Below are 17564 nucleotides of genomic sequence, written 5' to 3'. Positions count from 1 at the left end.
GGCATTTTTTATAATCTAAGGTCTGACCTTGCTTTTGCCTTGGAAGTCCAGAAACTCCAGGTTATCCATGCCCCAGAGTTGATTCTACCAATTCAGGACGATTAAGTTAATTCAGTAGAGACCAGAGCCTATAAACTGAAAGGCCAATTAATCATGTCCCATGAGAAACATGCCCATCAAGCCGATTCAGCATTCACAGTAGCTTAATCAGGGCATTTTCTCTACGTGGGCCAGCTGTCAGAAGGTTGCTGTAATAGTCTGAAAACAGAGCCAGGGATAGCAGAACCTGCTGGATAACTGGGATGGGGAATGGCTTCAGACTCTGAAAGCCTGGGACCCCTACCTCCACTATGCAAAGATAGGTCCGTTAGGCAGACTAAACATTCATGTGGATCTCTCAGGGCACCTACTCCCCTGGAAACTGTTAGATGGACTTTGCCAATGTTTGTCTTTGTAATTTTACATTTTCCTCACCGTTTTGGCCCACAAACCTTCTCATAGAATTCTTTTGATTTGTCAGTGCTGTCAGATTAGAATCCTGTATGTTTGGTTAGTCCTGCCTTCTTTAATGTGACCTTATATATCTTTGCCTAATACTGTTCTGTGTGGACTTTGTGCTTGACTTCTCAGCAAACACACTTACCTCCATGCTCTTGAGGAGCAACTCAAAGTTGTCCCTAATATCTTGTCTCCTGTAAAACCTAAGATATTTTATGCCTTATTTGCTATCGGGACTGTCTTTCATGTCAAAACCAGGCCTCCTGGCTGTTTGGGACTTCACACGTCAGCTCATATGCAGAATGCCAAGAGTTTCAGTCTCAGGCATGGGGTGGTTATTATCGCCTGTATTCTGAGCAGCCCCCATCTCATTTCCAGTGAGATAATTGGCCCTATTTGGGGCAGAAATCAAATAATATGCCTACTAGCCATAGATCAACTTTGTCATAGGGAGTTATTAATCGAATAAAAGGGGAGGGTTGTCTGTAATAGCATGAATTAAAATGCAGAAAAGAAGCACTTATGGCCTTGTGAGTGTTCTGCAGTAGAGAAACAAGTGGGAATAAAGGAGATAGATAGTGGATGATAGCTAGATAAGAATGAGAGAGAGAAGAAATAGGGTATTGGAGAAGGAGAAGGAAGAAGGGAAGAAGGATCAGAGCTCCTCAACAGCTTTACTGTTGGCATTTGGCTTTTGTTGTGGGGGCTTTTCGTATGCACTCTATGATGTTTAGCAGCATTCCTGGCTACTGGATGCTAGGATACTCCACCCCCATCAGTCTTACAGCCAAAAGTCTCTTCAGACATTGCTAAATTTTTCCTGAAAGGTCTAATTACTCCTGCTTGAGGACCCATGGTTTCCAACTTAGTAAGCATCAGAATCACCTAGACAACTTGCTAAAACACAGACTGCTGAACCTCATCTGTAGAGTTTCTGATACAGGAGATCTAGGGTGGGCCTGAGAATTTTGCATTCTAATGAGTTCCTGGGTGATGCTGCTGCAGCCGGTTTTAGCCTACTCTTTAAGGACGCTGGTGTAGACATTTGCTTCTTTTTTTTTCTTTCTTAAGAGTTATTTATTTGAGAGAAAGAAAAAGAGCACAGGTGAGAGGGAGAGAGAATCTCAAGCAGACTCTGCACTGAGCATCGGGCTCTGTCTTGTGACCCTAAAACCATCACCTGAGCTGAAACTAAGAGCCGGACGCTTAACCAACTGTCCCATCCAGGCGCCCCAACGTGTGCTTCTTCATGACCAATTTCCCATAGCCTAGTGTCTCCACAGCATTTTCCAGCACCCAATCTCCCGTTTACCACTGCTTTTCTGCCTGGCACTCATACCTATCTCTACTATCCCAGCCATCTCGACTTTGCACACACCTTTGCACACAGCTTTCTCTCTGTCCGGGATGCCTTCCTCAGTCTGCTTTTCTTGAAACATGTCACTTCCTTTCAGGTCTCTTAAAACTCCCTCCACCTCCAGAAAACTTTCTTTTGCTTCTGTGGGATGGCTTCTAGCCTTCTCTACCTATCCCATTAAAATACCTCTCAACTTGTTTTGAAAATTTTAAATGAAAGACATTTTAAATGTCTTGTTTTAAAATTTCTGTTTAAATCCTGTCTCCTCAGTAGCTGACTTGTTCTTCCAGTTTGCTCCTTCAGGGTGAGAAGTGTTTCGTTCACTGCGTATAAAGGTGTTTAGCATAGGACTTGGCACAGAGCAGATACCCAGTAACTTCTCACTGAGTGAATGGATAGAGGAAGAAAGGAAAGTACTGAGAGATCAGCAGGGGATGTCTGACCTTACTGGGGCGGGGACTGATGTGAGGCAGAGAATGATCCATGTCAGTATTTGGTATGGTGGAGTTTACTAGGTCACAAAGCCTATATTGCGCTCATCTGCTTACACTATCCAAATGCAGCTTGTCTAAAGGGTGGGATAGACTTCTGTATTGCCCTGTATATGTATTCATTATTTTGTCACAAAGGCCACTGTGAAACTCTCATAATTCTGCCCCCAGCCAGCTTGCTCCAAAATAAAACGGTACCATATTGGCAGGCAGCATTTCTGTCCATATGGGTGTCATTCTTTCTATCTCCCCAAAAATTAGAAAGTGAATTTAAAAATTTTTAATTTTAAAAACACACTGTCAGGTGAGATTTTCAATCTTGGCAAAATTTTAACACTTAGGTCTTTGTCTCAAATGAGGCTTAGTATCTTTAAATCTCATTTATTCAGAACCCACATGAACACCAAGTTCAAATAACTGACTTTTTATTTTGCTTTTATTTATTCTGTACTGCTCCTTTGTGTAAAACATAAAAGCATTCAAAGAAGCATTTTTTCAGATACTGATGTTTTAACTTATTATGGAAATGTTCAAACGTATATAAAAGTAGAAAGATAATATGATAACTCCCCATGCCCAGCACACAACTTCAACAATTACTATCTCATGGCCAATTTTACTTCACACACACCCCGTAATAGTCATTTCCCCCCTACTCTTCCCACCAGATTATTTTGAAGCAAATCCCAGACCAGGGCAAATTCATCCATTAAGCACAATGCCAGGGCCCAGTAGACTTTCAGGACTCCACGAAGACATTTTAATTTCTTTTAAGATTAGAAGGGAAAAACTGAACTTGTAAGATTGAATAAAATGCTTTTAATTTTTTCTCACCTCAGAAAGCAATGACATCCCCAAAATCTACTGTGGTGGGAGGGGGTAAAAATGCTGAGGGCCAATGAAGGTCATGGTGTGGCCCCATCTCAAAGATCACTTCACCCCCAAAATGCTTCAGCATGTATTTCTAAATCATTTTACAAACAAAACCATTATATAATATCTGATTATTAATCTAAGAATATTAACCAAATCTCCTTAATATTATCAGATATTCAGCCACTATTCATACTTGACTGATGGCCTGCCTCATTTATTAAAAAAAAAAAAAAAATGCTTTTTCTTTTTTTTTTTAATTGGGATCTAAATAAGGTCCAAGCATTGCATTAGACCAAATACCTCTGAAGTCTCTTTTAATCTGTTAGTTCTTTCTCCTTTTTTTACCCCTTGCAATTTACTTATTGAAGAAACCATGTTGATTTATCCTATAGCATTTCTCACATTCTTGTTTCCTATTAGTGAGTAGTTGGGCTTGATCAGATTTGGGATCTGTTTTCTAGCAAAAGTGTTAAGTGATGTGGCTTTCTTACAAAAGTGTTAAGTGATGTGAACAGTCTTTGAAGAACATTGCCTACATTCTTTCGTTTGTTAGGGCTTCCCAAATGGCAACTTTCTAATTCTATCATTACTTATCTATTGCTTAATGTCTTCTGTATAGAAAAACTTTCCCTTTATACCTATTTAATTTCCTAGCTGTGATTCATATAGGAGAGAAAAAACACTTTACTTTTCCTTCTTTTTAAACCAATTTTCAGAATAACAAATTACTTCTCTAGCATGCTCCATAAATGACTAGTGAAGAACCCCAGCATTATTAAGAATTTATGGATTTTTAAAATATATCTGAGAGTTTCGATCTATTTCAGTTATTATTATTCCTCTGAAATCTTAAATTTCTGCATGTTTAACCAATGAAAAGTGCTTTAAGTTAACTCGAGTTCTTTTGACATAAACTTGGTAGTATATTATAGTTTCCTTGCTTTCTGGTACACATTTTAAAATTCATGAATTTTGAAATTTCGAATTTTTTTTATCCATCGGATCTATCTTTCTGTGGATGCTGAGCTGTATATTAAAGTCTCTTGAAATATTTCTTCTCCATAGCTGAACCTCTACCCCCTAGGACTCTCAGTTCATTTGTTTCATTTTGCTTTCAGCTTCCAGGACTTTTTTACAAATTTAATTTTGCTTTATAATTATATAAAATGTTTACATGCTTCTAAAGTCAAAACTACAGAACAAATATATTCAGAAAAATGTAGCTTCCATTGCTGTCTCTTCCACTTTTTACTGTCTTCTTTTACAGGTAATCATTTTGTACTACACTTTAATACTTGGCAGAGCTAGCTCCTTCCACTTCTGTTGTATTCCTTGTCTTTTTAAGGGTTTTCCTGGACATTTCGCTTGTTTTTCTGCCCATTTAGCTTTATAAACAACTAGTACCAGGAAATAACTTGATGATATTTTTATTGATATTGCAAAGGAAACCTCTTTAATATTGAATCTTCCTATCCTAGAATATGTCTTCCCATTTGTTCAAGTCTCTTTCATATACACAGAAGTGCTTAATGTTTTTCTCTTATAGGTTTCCAACATTTATATTTCAATTTATGCCCAGTTTTTATTTGTTCCTTTAACTCTTATAAATGGAATTTTCCATGATGTCTTGTATCATTTGTCAATATAAAGGTTATTGAATTTTGTCTGTTTTCTTAAACTGCTATTTTATTAAGTTCTATTATTATTTACAGTAATTTTCTGTTTTTTAAGCATTTTCCAACTACATAACTATATCATCTGAAAATAGAGATTGTTTTTACCCATACTTTTATCCTAATAGCTCTAGTTATTGCTCTTCTTTATTTGCATGGACTAATACTCCTAATACAGTGTTGAATAATAGAGGAAAGGACATCTTTGTCTTACTCATCACCATAGTGGAAAATTCTTTTTTTATTTTTTATTTTTTATTATTATTATTTTTTTCATAGTGGAAAATTCTATAGTGCTTTTCCAGTCATTCTGACTGAGATTAATTTTTGAAGTGATTATGAAGGTATCAGAGGCTTAGTGCTTTCTTAGCCCTGTCTCCTGAGACTTAAAGTCCTGTGCTGGCATTTGGAGAAGATTCTTGTTTGCTTGGTAACCCTAGAGACAAAAGTCATTGCTCTACTTCCTGAATAGATGTAGGCTTGTATTTAATATTAGCTATTTAATGAGATATATATTTAACACTTAGTATTAGCTGTTTAATGAATTTATCCATGATTTCTACGACATATCAAAAATCATAGTTTCATTTACTTCCAACCATACAATGAGATCGTTTTCATTATCTTCATTTTACAGATGAAGAAGAAACTGAGGCTCAAAACCCTCATGCAATCAAATGCCAATTTTAATGCCCTTTTTATTGAGTTGTTCTGTCTCTATTTTTGTTGTTTTTCTTAGAAAATGAATCATCTTGGTAAAGCATATCACCTACCTCTGAACCAACCAGAATGTTTTATTTACCATCATTCTAATGTTTAACAGAAACGAGACTTGTATGTGCGTAACATATCTCATGAAGTGTGAGAAACTACCAGTTATGTAAAGCACCACTAAGGGGGAAAAAAGTTCTTAATGAAGCCATAATGCAATGCTTTCTTACCAATATGTGGTTATAAGAAAATCTATGCCTCTTAAGTTCTCTGAAATCTGGTATTAATAATTTCTTTTGATTTGATCAGTACATTATTAATATCCAGCATATATTCTTTAGAAGGCAAGGCTAGTATTCAGAATAGATTCTAGCAGAAGGGGTGTTAGAGAAAAGGATGAGAAGGCACTATCAGCAGGCATTATTGACACATTGTTAACACCCTAATTGTACCTGGTACTATGGGAAAATTCCATGACAGAAGTCTAGAAAATCTAGAAAAACATGATATAAGCTATTTCAAGGCTGTCTCCTGTCTCCTTTTCTAATTCTCAAGCCACAGAGATAACTTGGACACTTTCTCCATGCAGAGTTCATCTGGCATTTTCTGAGTGTGGTTTGCCTTGGAAAATGATCTACAGTGATCTCTGTATTAATCTGTCCCCATGCCTATGCATGAGAGAGGGTCAGGTTTTTCACTGAGGTCATGGTGCACTGGGCACAAGCAAGACAACCAGGCAGAAAAAAGTAACAGAAAAAAAAAAAAAAAAAGGAGAAACAGGTCTCCAAAGTCCAAGCAAAGATTATAGGACTCAAGAGCCCATGACAGCATGAGAGGAACACCACAGTCCAGAGCAACCAACAAATGACATTTTCACCCACAATTCATCTTACACACACTTTATGCTTTCTCTTTTCTGTAGCCTTGCATGATGGATTTAGAATATCTATGTTCATGAACCCCCGTCTGACACCCCCAAAGTTGGATCTCTGGCCAATCAGAAAGATGCTCTACTGAATCAGGATCCTAAACACAGTAGTCCTGGAAGCTTCATCTTAGCAACTTTCCTAAACAATATTGGTGCAAGCCATTTGCTAAGCACACATTGAGAAACACTGTCTTCCTACTGATTCTCCAAACCTAACTGACTTGCTGGTACTTCTTTTGGGTAGGTCAGTATTTTTATTGCAAAGCAATGTGTGTACGTATGTATACGTTCTACTCTTCCTTCTATATGAAATCTTTAGCATTTGTCCTTTGGTTACAGACTGCTAATGGTATCCTCCCTTTCTCAAGTGTGACCAGGACATTTTGAACTGAAATTGTATTTTCACTATAAATTCATTGTCTTTACTTTGGACTCTCTGAGCCAGACTGACTTACAAGTGCCCAATGGACTTGACTCCAGGAGTAGGTTTTTAGAGTTTGTCTAGACCTTCCCCCTTTGACTCCCAACACCCCGTGACTCCTAACTCCTTGATTCCTAAGTGCCTCTTCTTCTGATCCTTTGGGCTTAGTTACCAAATTTGTTTTCTTTCTACTTCATCCTGTTTTTCTCTAACAAACCTTCTGACTCTTACTGCTTGAAAAGGAAAAAAACCCACTAATCTCAGTTCTAATCCCCAGATCTCTGTCCTTGACAGTGGCCCCAGTTCAGCCCCTTAATTCCTCTAAATCCAGAGATTCAATCATTAGATACTCCATGGGTTATACCAACATTTTCTGATTCTTGGTACAAAACACAGGAAGTCAGGAAGGTGGAATTGAGGGGTCCTAGGTATTGTGGGAAACACCTGCAATAAAGACAGAATAATAATTCTCTCTCTACCTACCTTACAACTGAAAGGGGAAAAAAAGAGCTTGAATGGCCCATGGACCTGTTATATTGAGATCTGTTAAAATTCAAATGCTTTTTTAAAAAAAAGATTTTATTTATTTATTCATGAGAGACACAGAGAGAGAGGCAGAGACACGGCAGAGAGAGAAGCAGGCTCTGTGCAGGAAGCCCGACATGGGACTCAATCCTGGGTCTCCAGGATCAGGCCCTGGGCTGAAGGGCAGGCACTAAACCACTGAGCCACCAAGGATCTCCCCTCAAGTGCTTTTTTAATGGTCTTCTGAGCTCAAGGGCTTCTTCTGGGCTCAAGGGCTTCTGAGTTTGTGTCTGTCAATAGTTCACTCAGCCTAAATGTCCCACAATTACCAGATGATTGCAGACTCATCCATGATTCTCTACATTGGATCAGCCATGGCACAGGAATTCTTAACTCCACTTAAATGGCATCCCTGACCCTGCAGGCTGCCTCTACTGAGATCTGTAATCAATACTGCAGCATGGGAAAGCAATAACCAGCTTAAATAGTGTGAACTCATGCAGGAATAAAAGAGGCTTCTGAATGGAAGAAAAACTACATTCTTTCTCAACTTTAATAATTCTTTCATTTTTCATTAATATTTCCCCTTTTTTACAGATGAGGAATTCAAGGCTGTTTAAGAATACACAGCTAAGTAGCACAGCCTGATTTATATGCAGGTCTCTCATGCTCTGTGGTCCTTGCTCTTCACTGCTGAAAGACAGCTAACATTTACTGAATAACATTCACCAGCTACCTGGTACTATGCTGGATAGTTTGCTTAAATGATCTCCTTCAACCCTATACTTATCCTAGGTTGAACAATACTGCAATAACCAAGAACACCCATGCAAAGTTTATTTCTAGCTCATGTAACAATCATAGATAAATCTTCCTAATCTGTTGTCTCTTCTCCATGCGGTGATTTGAGAACCCAGTTGCTTCTATCTTATGGTTCACCCATACCTTAGGGCCTCATTGCTATTTGCATTTAGCACACAGAAGGGAAAAGAGGACTCTCTCAGTCCTCTTTTAGCGGAAAACAGCACTTAGCATTGCTTGTCTATATTCCAATGACTAGAACTCAGTCATATGACCACAATGAACTGCAAGGGAGGCTACAAAATCTGATCTCATTGGGGCCTAGAAAAGAAAACAAATTTTTGGTGACCAACTAGCTGGCTCCTCCACTGGAAGACACTGTTTCTTGTTCCCATTTTGTAGATGAGAAAACAAACTTGGAAAGATGAAATAATTGGCTTAAATTCACAGAGCTTGCAGGCAACATAGGTAGGATCAAGTCTGTCTAACTCTGGAAACTACACTCTACAGCTGCACTGTCCAATAAAACTTTCTGATAATAGAAATTTTCCGTATCTGTGCAGTCCAAAAGAGTAGCCACTACCCACATGCGGCCAGAACAATTCTCTCCCAACCTCTCTTCTCTCTTTTCCTTTAAGCCATCTTTCTATTTTCAGTCCCCTCATGTTAGGATCCCATCCCTTTATTTTCCAATCAGTACCACCCAAGGAGAAAATTCTACCGCTTCATGTGTCAGGCTTCTGCTGCTAATGGGAGCACTCTTCTGCTCAGTCTTTAATGATTCCAAAGGGGAAGGAATGGGTCAACAGTTATGGGGCTTGGGGTGGGTTTTTTTAACCACAGAATCTAGTCTCCTATTTTTAAAAAAAGAATCTTGTGGGACACCTGGGTGGCTCAGTGGTTGAATGTCTGCCTTTGGTTCAGGGTGTGATCCTGGAGTCCCGGCATCGAGTCCCACATTGAGCTCCCTGCATGGAGCCTGCTTCTCCCTCTGCCTATGTCTCTGCCTCTGTCTGTGTATCTCTCATGAATAAATAGATAATATTTTTTAAAAAAATAGAATCTTGAGAGTTAGTGTTTAATGGATATAGAGTTTCAGTGGGAATATGAGAAAGTTCTGGAGATGGACAATGGTGATGGTTGCACAATGTGAATGCACTCAGTACCACAGAGCTATCAATCCTCTTAAAATAATTTAAATGGTAGATTTTATATTACATATCTTTTACTACAATAAAAAATAAATTATAGAAAAAGAACCTTCTTCCTGTTACCATTATTTTGAACTCCCCCTTGCGAAAGAACTACTAGATATTATTGTACTAGCAGCATTTGATATCTACCTATACCTGGTACTTTATCTATGACGGCTCTTGTCTCAACAATCTGGAATCAGGGTATGACAGTTTCTAAGAGCTTCCTCACCCCAGATTCCTCCCTCTCAGAAACCCTTCTAAGGGTGGGGGGGGGGGAGATGTAGTCTGCCCTTTCACTACCACTATAAATAAAGAATGTAAAAGAGGTGACCTGGGGTCACCTGGATGGCTCAGTGGTTGAGTGTCTGTCTTTGGCTCAGGTTGTGATCCCAGGGTCCTGGGATCAAGTCCTACATCAGGTTCCCCACAGGAAACCTGCTTCTCCCTCTGCCTATGTCTCTGCCTCTCTATCTGGGTCTCTCATAAATGAATAAATAAAATCTAAAACAAAAAAAAGGAGGTGACATAACCTGGTCAAACTACTTTGTTGGGACAGTTGTCCCAACGATTCCTCTGTCTTTGACTAACTCAGATCATATTTTGTAAGAAATCACCTTTAGAAGATACTTTGACATTCTGAACTAAAAGCATCAAATAAACACTTATCAGTGCCCTAGTGAGATAATTTAAGGTGCAGAGGGAACCCTCTTGTCATCCAAGTTGGACATTTCTCCACTAGAGAGAACTTCCATCTCAATAAGTCACAATTGCTGTGATGGAAAGGAGGTTTCTCCACATTGTTTAAAAAAGTTCTCCTTTCTTCGCTTTACTCTGTGCTGGTCTGTGGAGCCCGGGCCGTCCTGCAGCTATACCTGGAGAACTCCGAGCAGTTGGAGCTGATTACGATCCAGGCCACCAAGGCTGGCTTCACTGGTGGCGTGGTGGTGGACTTCCCCAATAGCACCAAGGCAAAGAAGTTCTACCTCTGCTTGTTTTCTGGGCCTTCGACCTTTATGCCAAAGCCCCTGAATGAGAGTAACGAGAGTAATGAGGAAGAGGAGGTCCAGGAGTCCATGTTCACACGAGAGAGGATCCCATACAGGATTGCATGCCACGGGGTGGTGAGGAAGAGCTGTGAATGGGTCCTGGAGAAGAAGGAGCACCGTAGGCGGCAGGGCAAGGAGGTCAGACCTGACACCCAGTACTAACTAACTACTGGAAGGATGTTTGAATAAAACTAGGAAGCTAGACAAAGCTGTTGAATGATGAAGGGGAAGGAATATTATAAGCAGAAAGTTTGAGAATCCCCTGATGCAGCCTTGTGGCATAATTCAAACTGGTGCAGTCACTGCACTATCCAAATGACATTGTATTTTGGTGACCCAAACATTCACTGATGCTGGTTATCCTGGGCTGTTGCTTATATTCACTTGTCGACTTATTTGTTTGTTAATGAGAGCCACATCCTCATTCATTGCATTACTTTGTTAATTTTAAAGCTGAAAAACTTGCCTCAAGAGCTCAATTTTTATTTTTTGTACTTTGGGAAATGTTGTTTTTAAACCTAGCCTTGTCAATAGGAAGGCTTCCACAAACTGAGTTGACATCCCAAGAGGCCATTGCATTGAGTCAGTTTCTGTAGAACATTCAGCTACTCTGTCACATTAAGCAGGAAATTTGTTTAAAGTATTGTAATCTGCAGCCATCCTAGGCATTTCTCTCTAGAAGATCTTTTCAATAAAATTACCAAACAGTAAGAGAGCCATCTCTTAGAAAGGATAACTTTTATAAAGAGAGAATCCTTAAAGCCAAGAGAAATGACCCCTTTTTAGGTTGCTTGATAGGATGCCACAGTCCCTCCTCAGGAACTAGAGGAGGTATCAGCATCTCCTTATGGAGATGTTGCTTATGAGATCCCAGCTGCCTGCAAAAATGCTTGAATTTCCAGAAAGATGTTAGGGAAAGCCAGGGTTTCGTATGTGGGGAGCACATGAAATTCATGTCAGGGGACAACAGATTGAGTGACCTTGTAAGAAATTGAATTATTTATTCCCTGATTGTATATAAATTACCTTTCTTCCTGTGTCCTTTGACTCGTTGTAGAAAGGACACAAATGCTTTTGTGCCACACCAAGAAGGAGAAGAAAGCTAGAATGATCATCTCCTCTGCTTCTGCACAATGGAGTTAGAAACAAGCTGGAAATACCTCCTTATGATGCCTACAGAGGCTGCTCCAGCTGGACTGCTCCAGCTAGAGTTCCATTTTACCTGGTGTAGTCTGCAACTTCTTTGCTTATATAGGAATGCAGCTTTGTCCAATCACCCTCACTTGATGAGACCTAGAAAAATTGACTCATAGTAGGGGTAGATGCATAAGTCAGGAGGTCAATATATTAAATTACAAAACTTTCAATACAATTTTAATAAATTAATTTAATAAGAACTATAATCCTTGTGCTCCATACAAGGTTCCCCTTCCCTGATATCTGAGCATTTGTGAAGCAGAAAGTTACTTGGCAAAAAGATGGAAAAAAATCAAGGCAAGGGTGTGTGAGGTCTTAAGAGATTCTACTTTCGTTAGCCATTTGACACAAAGACCCTCTGGAGAGTCTGATTAAGTTAATAGGATATTTGCTTTTAAAATGCATATAATTCTGGGGCTTTGTGAATTCATTAAAGCTGATCTCTGGACTCCAGACCTCTGAGCTGAGCTATGGTGAGTCTTGTCAAAGTATAATTTTCAAAAAGTTAAAAGCATGACTCTCATCCAACTATCAAATGAACATATGTCAAAGATTTTATTCATCTCATTCATTAATGAGGAAACCAATAAGATGATTAAACTGTTTTCCAATAGCATTTTAAAGAATCAGGTTTGCATAGTCTTCTTTAAACGGGACTAAGATTTCTAGAAATAAAATTGGTTAATGTCCTTCACAGCAATAAATCATAAACTTCAGGGTTATCTTTGCTACCAGACAGAAATCACTGTGTCATATACAAGTTGACCATGTATAACTTCATGGAGTCTGAGCTCTTAGTCCATAGATAATAAGCAATGGTATATTCATGTAGGAAAATGAATCATCCTTGGGTGGGCCTGTTAAAGCTTCAGCATGCCATTGAAAGGATTTGCAGTCACACTTTTAGATAAGTTATGGATATTTTTTCCTAATAAGCTCAGATAGCCTCTGAGTTCACATTTCTATAGCCTGATATATGCCTGAAATCCCTTACTGTTCCTATTCATATCCCCTCTCCACCTCTGAATGGCTGGCCCATTCTTAACCTTCAGATGTTGGCTCAAAACTCAACCACTCAACCAAGAGATGGCTTCCAGGCTTCATTAGTCATACATGCATTCCTTCAGTTAGAATCCATCTTATCACCTTATCAGTCTTTTTCATGGCACCTACCATCGTCTGTAATCATGTTTATTTGTTTACATGGTTACTATTGTGCAAATACCAAGGTCTGAGGGAAAGGAACTGGCCTAAGTCACCTCTGTATCCTCAGCCCCTAAAAGAGTGCTTGCATATAGTTGGTGCTTAATAAATATCTGACTAATGGGCAGAAGCATGGATGGATGGATGGATATACATATGTATAATATATATATATATAATATATATGTATATACATTAGCTAGAGCCTATGGAAGCCATTCGGCCAGGTTTTTGCTATTTGGTCTGCCCTTTTAAAGGCCCTAAGAAAAATACTCCTCTCGTCCACTTATTCTTACCCTCATGTATATTGACACTACTGATTAATTTATTAGTCCTATCACATCACTTTTGACCTGTGACAGCTCCTGTCAAGGCAAGTCTAAATTCATTATGGAAGCTTCTTTCCTTATTGTCAGTGTTCTAGAGAACACCCAAATGCAGCCTATTTATCATTATATAACCCCCCAACTCACAGGTTTTCTATTGAATTTAAACACGTCTTTCCTTCTACCAACCCCAAGGTTGCAGGAAGGAAAGAAAAAAAAAAAAAAAGGAAGAGAAGAGTCTGGATGAGGAGGAAACCAGCCAGGAAAGACTCTCTTCCAGGAGTGAGGGACTGCAATGAAAGTCTCAGAAAAAGAGACAGTGTCTTGGCCTCACCTGGCTCTCACAGCACAGCTTTTGGGGATAAAGGGGCCTAAATTCCTCTCAGAAAAGGGATGGGAAGGAAAGCAGCCTGGTAGATTTTCCAAAAATCGGGTCTCATTCAATTCACTTGCATAATTCACAGTCAGGTACCTTATTTCCTTCAACCCATCTCTGAAATAGTGGGGACTAAGTCTCATATTAGGAATGATAAATGCTGGCCTACCGTTAAGCCATGAGATTTGGAGGGGAGGTGGGAGAGTGGTGGGGTGGGTGAGACAAGCAGGATTCAATTAAGTCCCAGAGTGGCTGACAAAAGAAAGGGCCATTCTCTATGTTCTGATCCTCAGAGCCTTTTCTGTAATTTACTTGTCTTTTTTTTTTCTCCTTCCCTTCTCCCTGGCAATGAAACATCTACCCAATATTATTGTTGTTGACCACCGCATGCCTGGTTGCACTGTCATTTAAAACATTTTATGACAGCTATCCCATGAAAGAGTCAAATCACTAAATGGACTTGTCAGGAAGCATTACCTCCAGCTCATCTCGACCAGCTGGCCCTCTTCATAAGCACTCTTATAATTCATTCACCCCTGCCACTCCCAGTAATGAAACCGACTCTTGAAGGCATACAATGTACCAAACGCAGCAGACCTTATGACAGGTCAACATATGATCTAGAACAATGTTGTCAAACTTGAGCATGCATAAGAATCTCCTGGAGGGCTTGTTAAAACACAAAATTCTGGGCCCTAACCACCCCAGAATTTCTGATTTCAGGAGGTCTGGGGTAGGGCCTGAGATTTTGCATTTCTCACAACTTCCTAGAGGATGCTGATGCTGCTGGCCCAGTGTTCACATGTGGAGAATTACTGATATTGAAGAAGTAGTCAAGAGACAACTTCACCATCATGTTTCCCTCAAGTCACCAATCTCCATCTTAAAAGTACTCTATATCTGCATCCATTGTTTCCTTCTTTCTGAAACTAGTTTATTCCTCTGCCCACTTCACTCTAGTTCCTTACAGTACTCAAAGGCTCTTCCACAGCTTGTCATTGATACATGTATTTTAAAACTAAGAGGAAGCTTTGAGATCATCTAGTCTCTCAATCAGGGTTCCTCAGCTTCAACACTACTGACATTTGATCCAGATCATTCTTTGCTCTAGGAGGCTATCCCATACATTGTAGACAATTTAGCAGCACCCCTGGTCTGCACTAACTAGGTGCCAGTAACACACCCCCATACCCCAAGTTGTGACAACCAAAAATGTCTCCAGACACTGCCAAATTTCCCCTTGGGAGCAAAATTGCCCCTGGTCTAGAACTACTCTAGTCAAATGTATCTCTATTTTTTTTTTAATTTTTATTTATTTATGATAGTCACACAGAGAGAAAGAGAGAGAGGCAGAGACACAACCGGCAGAGGGAGAAGCAGGCCCCATGCACCGGGAGCCCGATGTGGGGATTCGATCCCAGGTCTCCAGGATTGCTCCCTGGGCCAAAGGCAGGCGCCAAACCGCTGCGCCACCCAGGGATCCCTATCTCTATTTTTTTAAATGTTTTTTTATTAGAGTTTGATTTGCCAACAACAAATGTACCTCTAATCGTTCCCTCTCTGTTGGGGTTTAAGAGTGAAAATTCATGGCATCCCTTCCTGAATTTGGTCTAATTGAGAAATAAAGATGGAATTCAAGAACTTGGAGATCAAACTATCACTTCATTGCTGCTAAATCAAGGAATGCTTCCTCTCGGAGAGGTTTGAGTTATAACTAACAATAGCTGAGGAAGCCCGCAGTTAACCTTAGCATGGGCAGAAAACAATTGTGTTGATACCAGGTGGCACTGCAGTAGCATAACCATGACAAGGATTCTCAACCTTGGACACATATGGGAATCACCTGGAGAGCTTTAAAAATTACAGATTCCTAGACCCCATCTCAGATCAATTAAATAATTTCTGGGTATGAGGACAAAGCATTGGCAATATTGATAGGCTGCCAAAATGATTCTAATGTGCACACACAGTGGAGAACTACTGCTCAACTCAATAAACTAAGAAGATTGAGCCCCTTGTTGGTTTTCTCTGACGGGTACTGAGGAGACAGCAGCCCGATGCAAGAACTCCAGTAAGTTTCATTAGAATCAAGGAGTCTTCAAATTTCTGCTGACATGTACGTTATATAAACTTATTGTAAAGAATACAAAATATTTACAGGCTTCAAAGGAGGCTTCCTGGAAGAGTGTAGCATCTAATCCAAGACCTTCAAGATATGTAAAGAGGCCCAGAAGTATGTGATTAATATACATAGTGCTGTCACATTTGAATATGCTGGGAAAGAGATCACAGGGCAGGATAAGAGAAGGCAAAGCTACTGGAGTAAACAGAACCTTGTGGGTCATGCTAAGGAGTTTAGATTTTTATCCTGAGAGCAATGGGAGGCACTGAGGGTTCCCATTAAAGAAGCAGGAGTTTCAGGGTGGGAATGATGAGTTTGGTTTTGTTCTTACTAAATTTAAAGTTTGTATGGGCCATCCAGTGGGCTGTTGGCCCACGATTGTCTCAATTTTAGCACTGAAAGTTCTGCATCCCAGGAAACCATCAGTCTTGGGCAGACCAGGACAGTTGAACAATCTGGCAATTGCCTCTTTGAGTCTGACTCAGAAGAGAGAGCTGGGCCAGGCATAAGTGTAAGAGTTGTCAATAAATGTATGATGTGTGTGTGTATGTGCATGTGTGCATTTTTGAATATGCATGCAAGTGCACATGTATATGTGACTAGAGGGAAACACGCCAAGATAATAACTGTTAATAGTGCACATTTATTCCAAGTGCACATCTATTCTTCTAATGAAGATTTAAAAGATTTTTTAATTCCACATTTTAAATTTTTCTACCTCAAGCATGAACACACTTTTGCAACCAGAAGAAAACACTAGTTTAAAATACACAATTTAAAAAATAAATAATAAAAACACAATTTTTAATATCAACACCAATTTTCTATATTTGCTTAGACTTTTTAGTTCTTATTTTAAAAAGCAGAATGGAAATTATTTTTCCAAGTCCCAGAGGGTTTTCCTGATGATAGCAAACATATCTTAATTTGGTATAGTAACATGATACAAAGTTAGAAAATAGACGGTGAATCAATTTGGCTTATCTCCCCTTAAAGTCCAGTGTCTTCTTAGATGTAATGTAACCTGGCAATAGAGCAATTGCTTGGTGAGACAAAGTCAAACAATCAGAGGAGACTGCTGTCCTTCTATATACTTTTATTGGCTTCTAAAATGAGTATCATTTACCACATTTCTGCATTGCTCATTCTACAGTTACAACCTTTATATTACACTCTAAGTGTATGTGACAGTATGCCATTATTGTGCACCTACTATGTGCCAGGACCTATGCTGGATATTTTCCCACATTCCATCTACAAAACAAAATTGTAAGGTTAACAAAGAAGGACACTAAAGCTCAAAGAGTTGAATACACTTCTAAAAATTCACAGATCTCCTAAGGACAGAACCTGAAGCCCAGGTTTGAAGGCTTCCTAAAGCCCCATGGTCCTTTTATCAGGCCACACTATCTTCCGTAGATCCACTGTTGTGATGCTTGGGCTAAGTGATGTCGATCCCCTGGGGAGATCAAATCGCTGTCCCCAAGGTAGAAGGAAAAACAAAATGGAAGATTTATTTACCCATCATTCTCCTTGACTGAAAGATCAAGGAAGAGGAGAATGTCAGTCCATCCCTGCAACTTAGTATCACCCATCAGTCAGGAAACAAGAACCTCAGGGATTTTTGTAAGCTTGTTAAAAAAAACCAGGGAGTTCCATAATACATTAAATCTCTTGGGAGGACCCTATATAGGCAGAAAGGAGATACTACCATGAATAGTTCTTTTTTGCTTTTCTTAGTTCAAAATCAGAGATGATAAAAACTCTTTTCCTTTTCTGCCTACTTTGTGTGTACTGAATCTATTTCCAAATGCTTC

At 39.4% G+C, this 17564-nt stretch overlaps 1 protein-coding gene across 1 annotated transcript in view; it reads left to right on the top strand.

Annotated features, from left to right (window-relative positions):
- Positions 1-17564, top strand: part of CPNE4 (copine 4) — a 329018-nt gene that overhangs the window by 217560 nt on the left and 93894 nt on the right.

The sequence above is a fragment of the Canis lupus genome, chromosome 23, assembly GCF_011100685.1.
Source record: "Canis lupus familiaris isolate Mischka breed German Shepherd chromosome 23, alternate assembly UU_Cfam_GSD_1.0, whole genome shotgun sequence".
Classification (NCBI taxonomy): Eukaryota; Metazoa; Chordata; class Mammalia; order Carnivora; family Canidae; genus Canis; species Canis lupus.
This window is presented reverse-complemented; position numbering and strand designations above follow the sequence as displayed.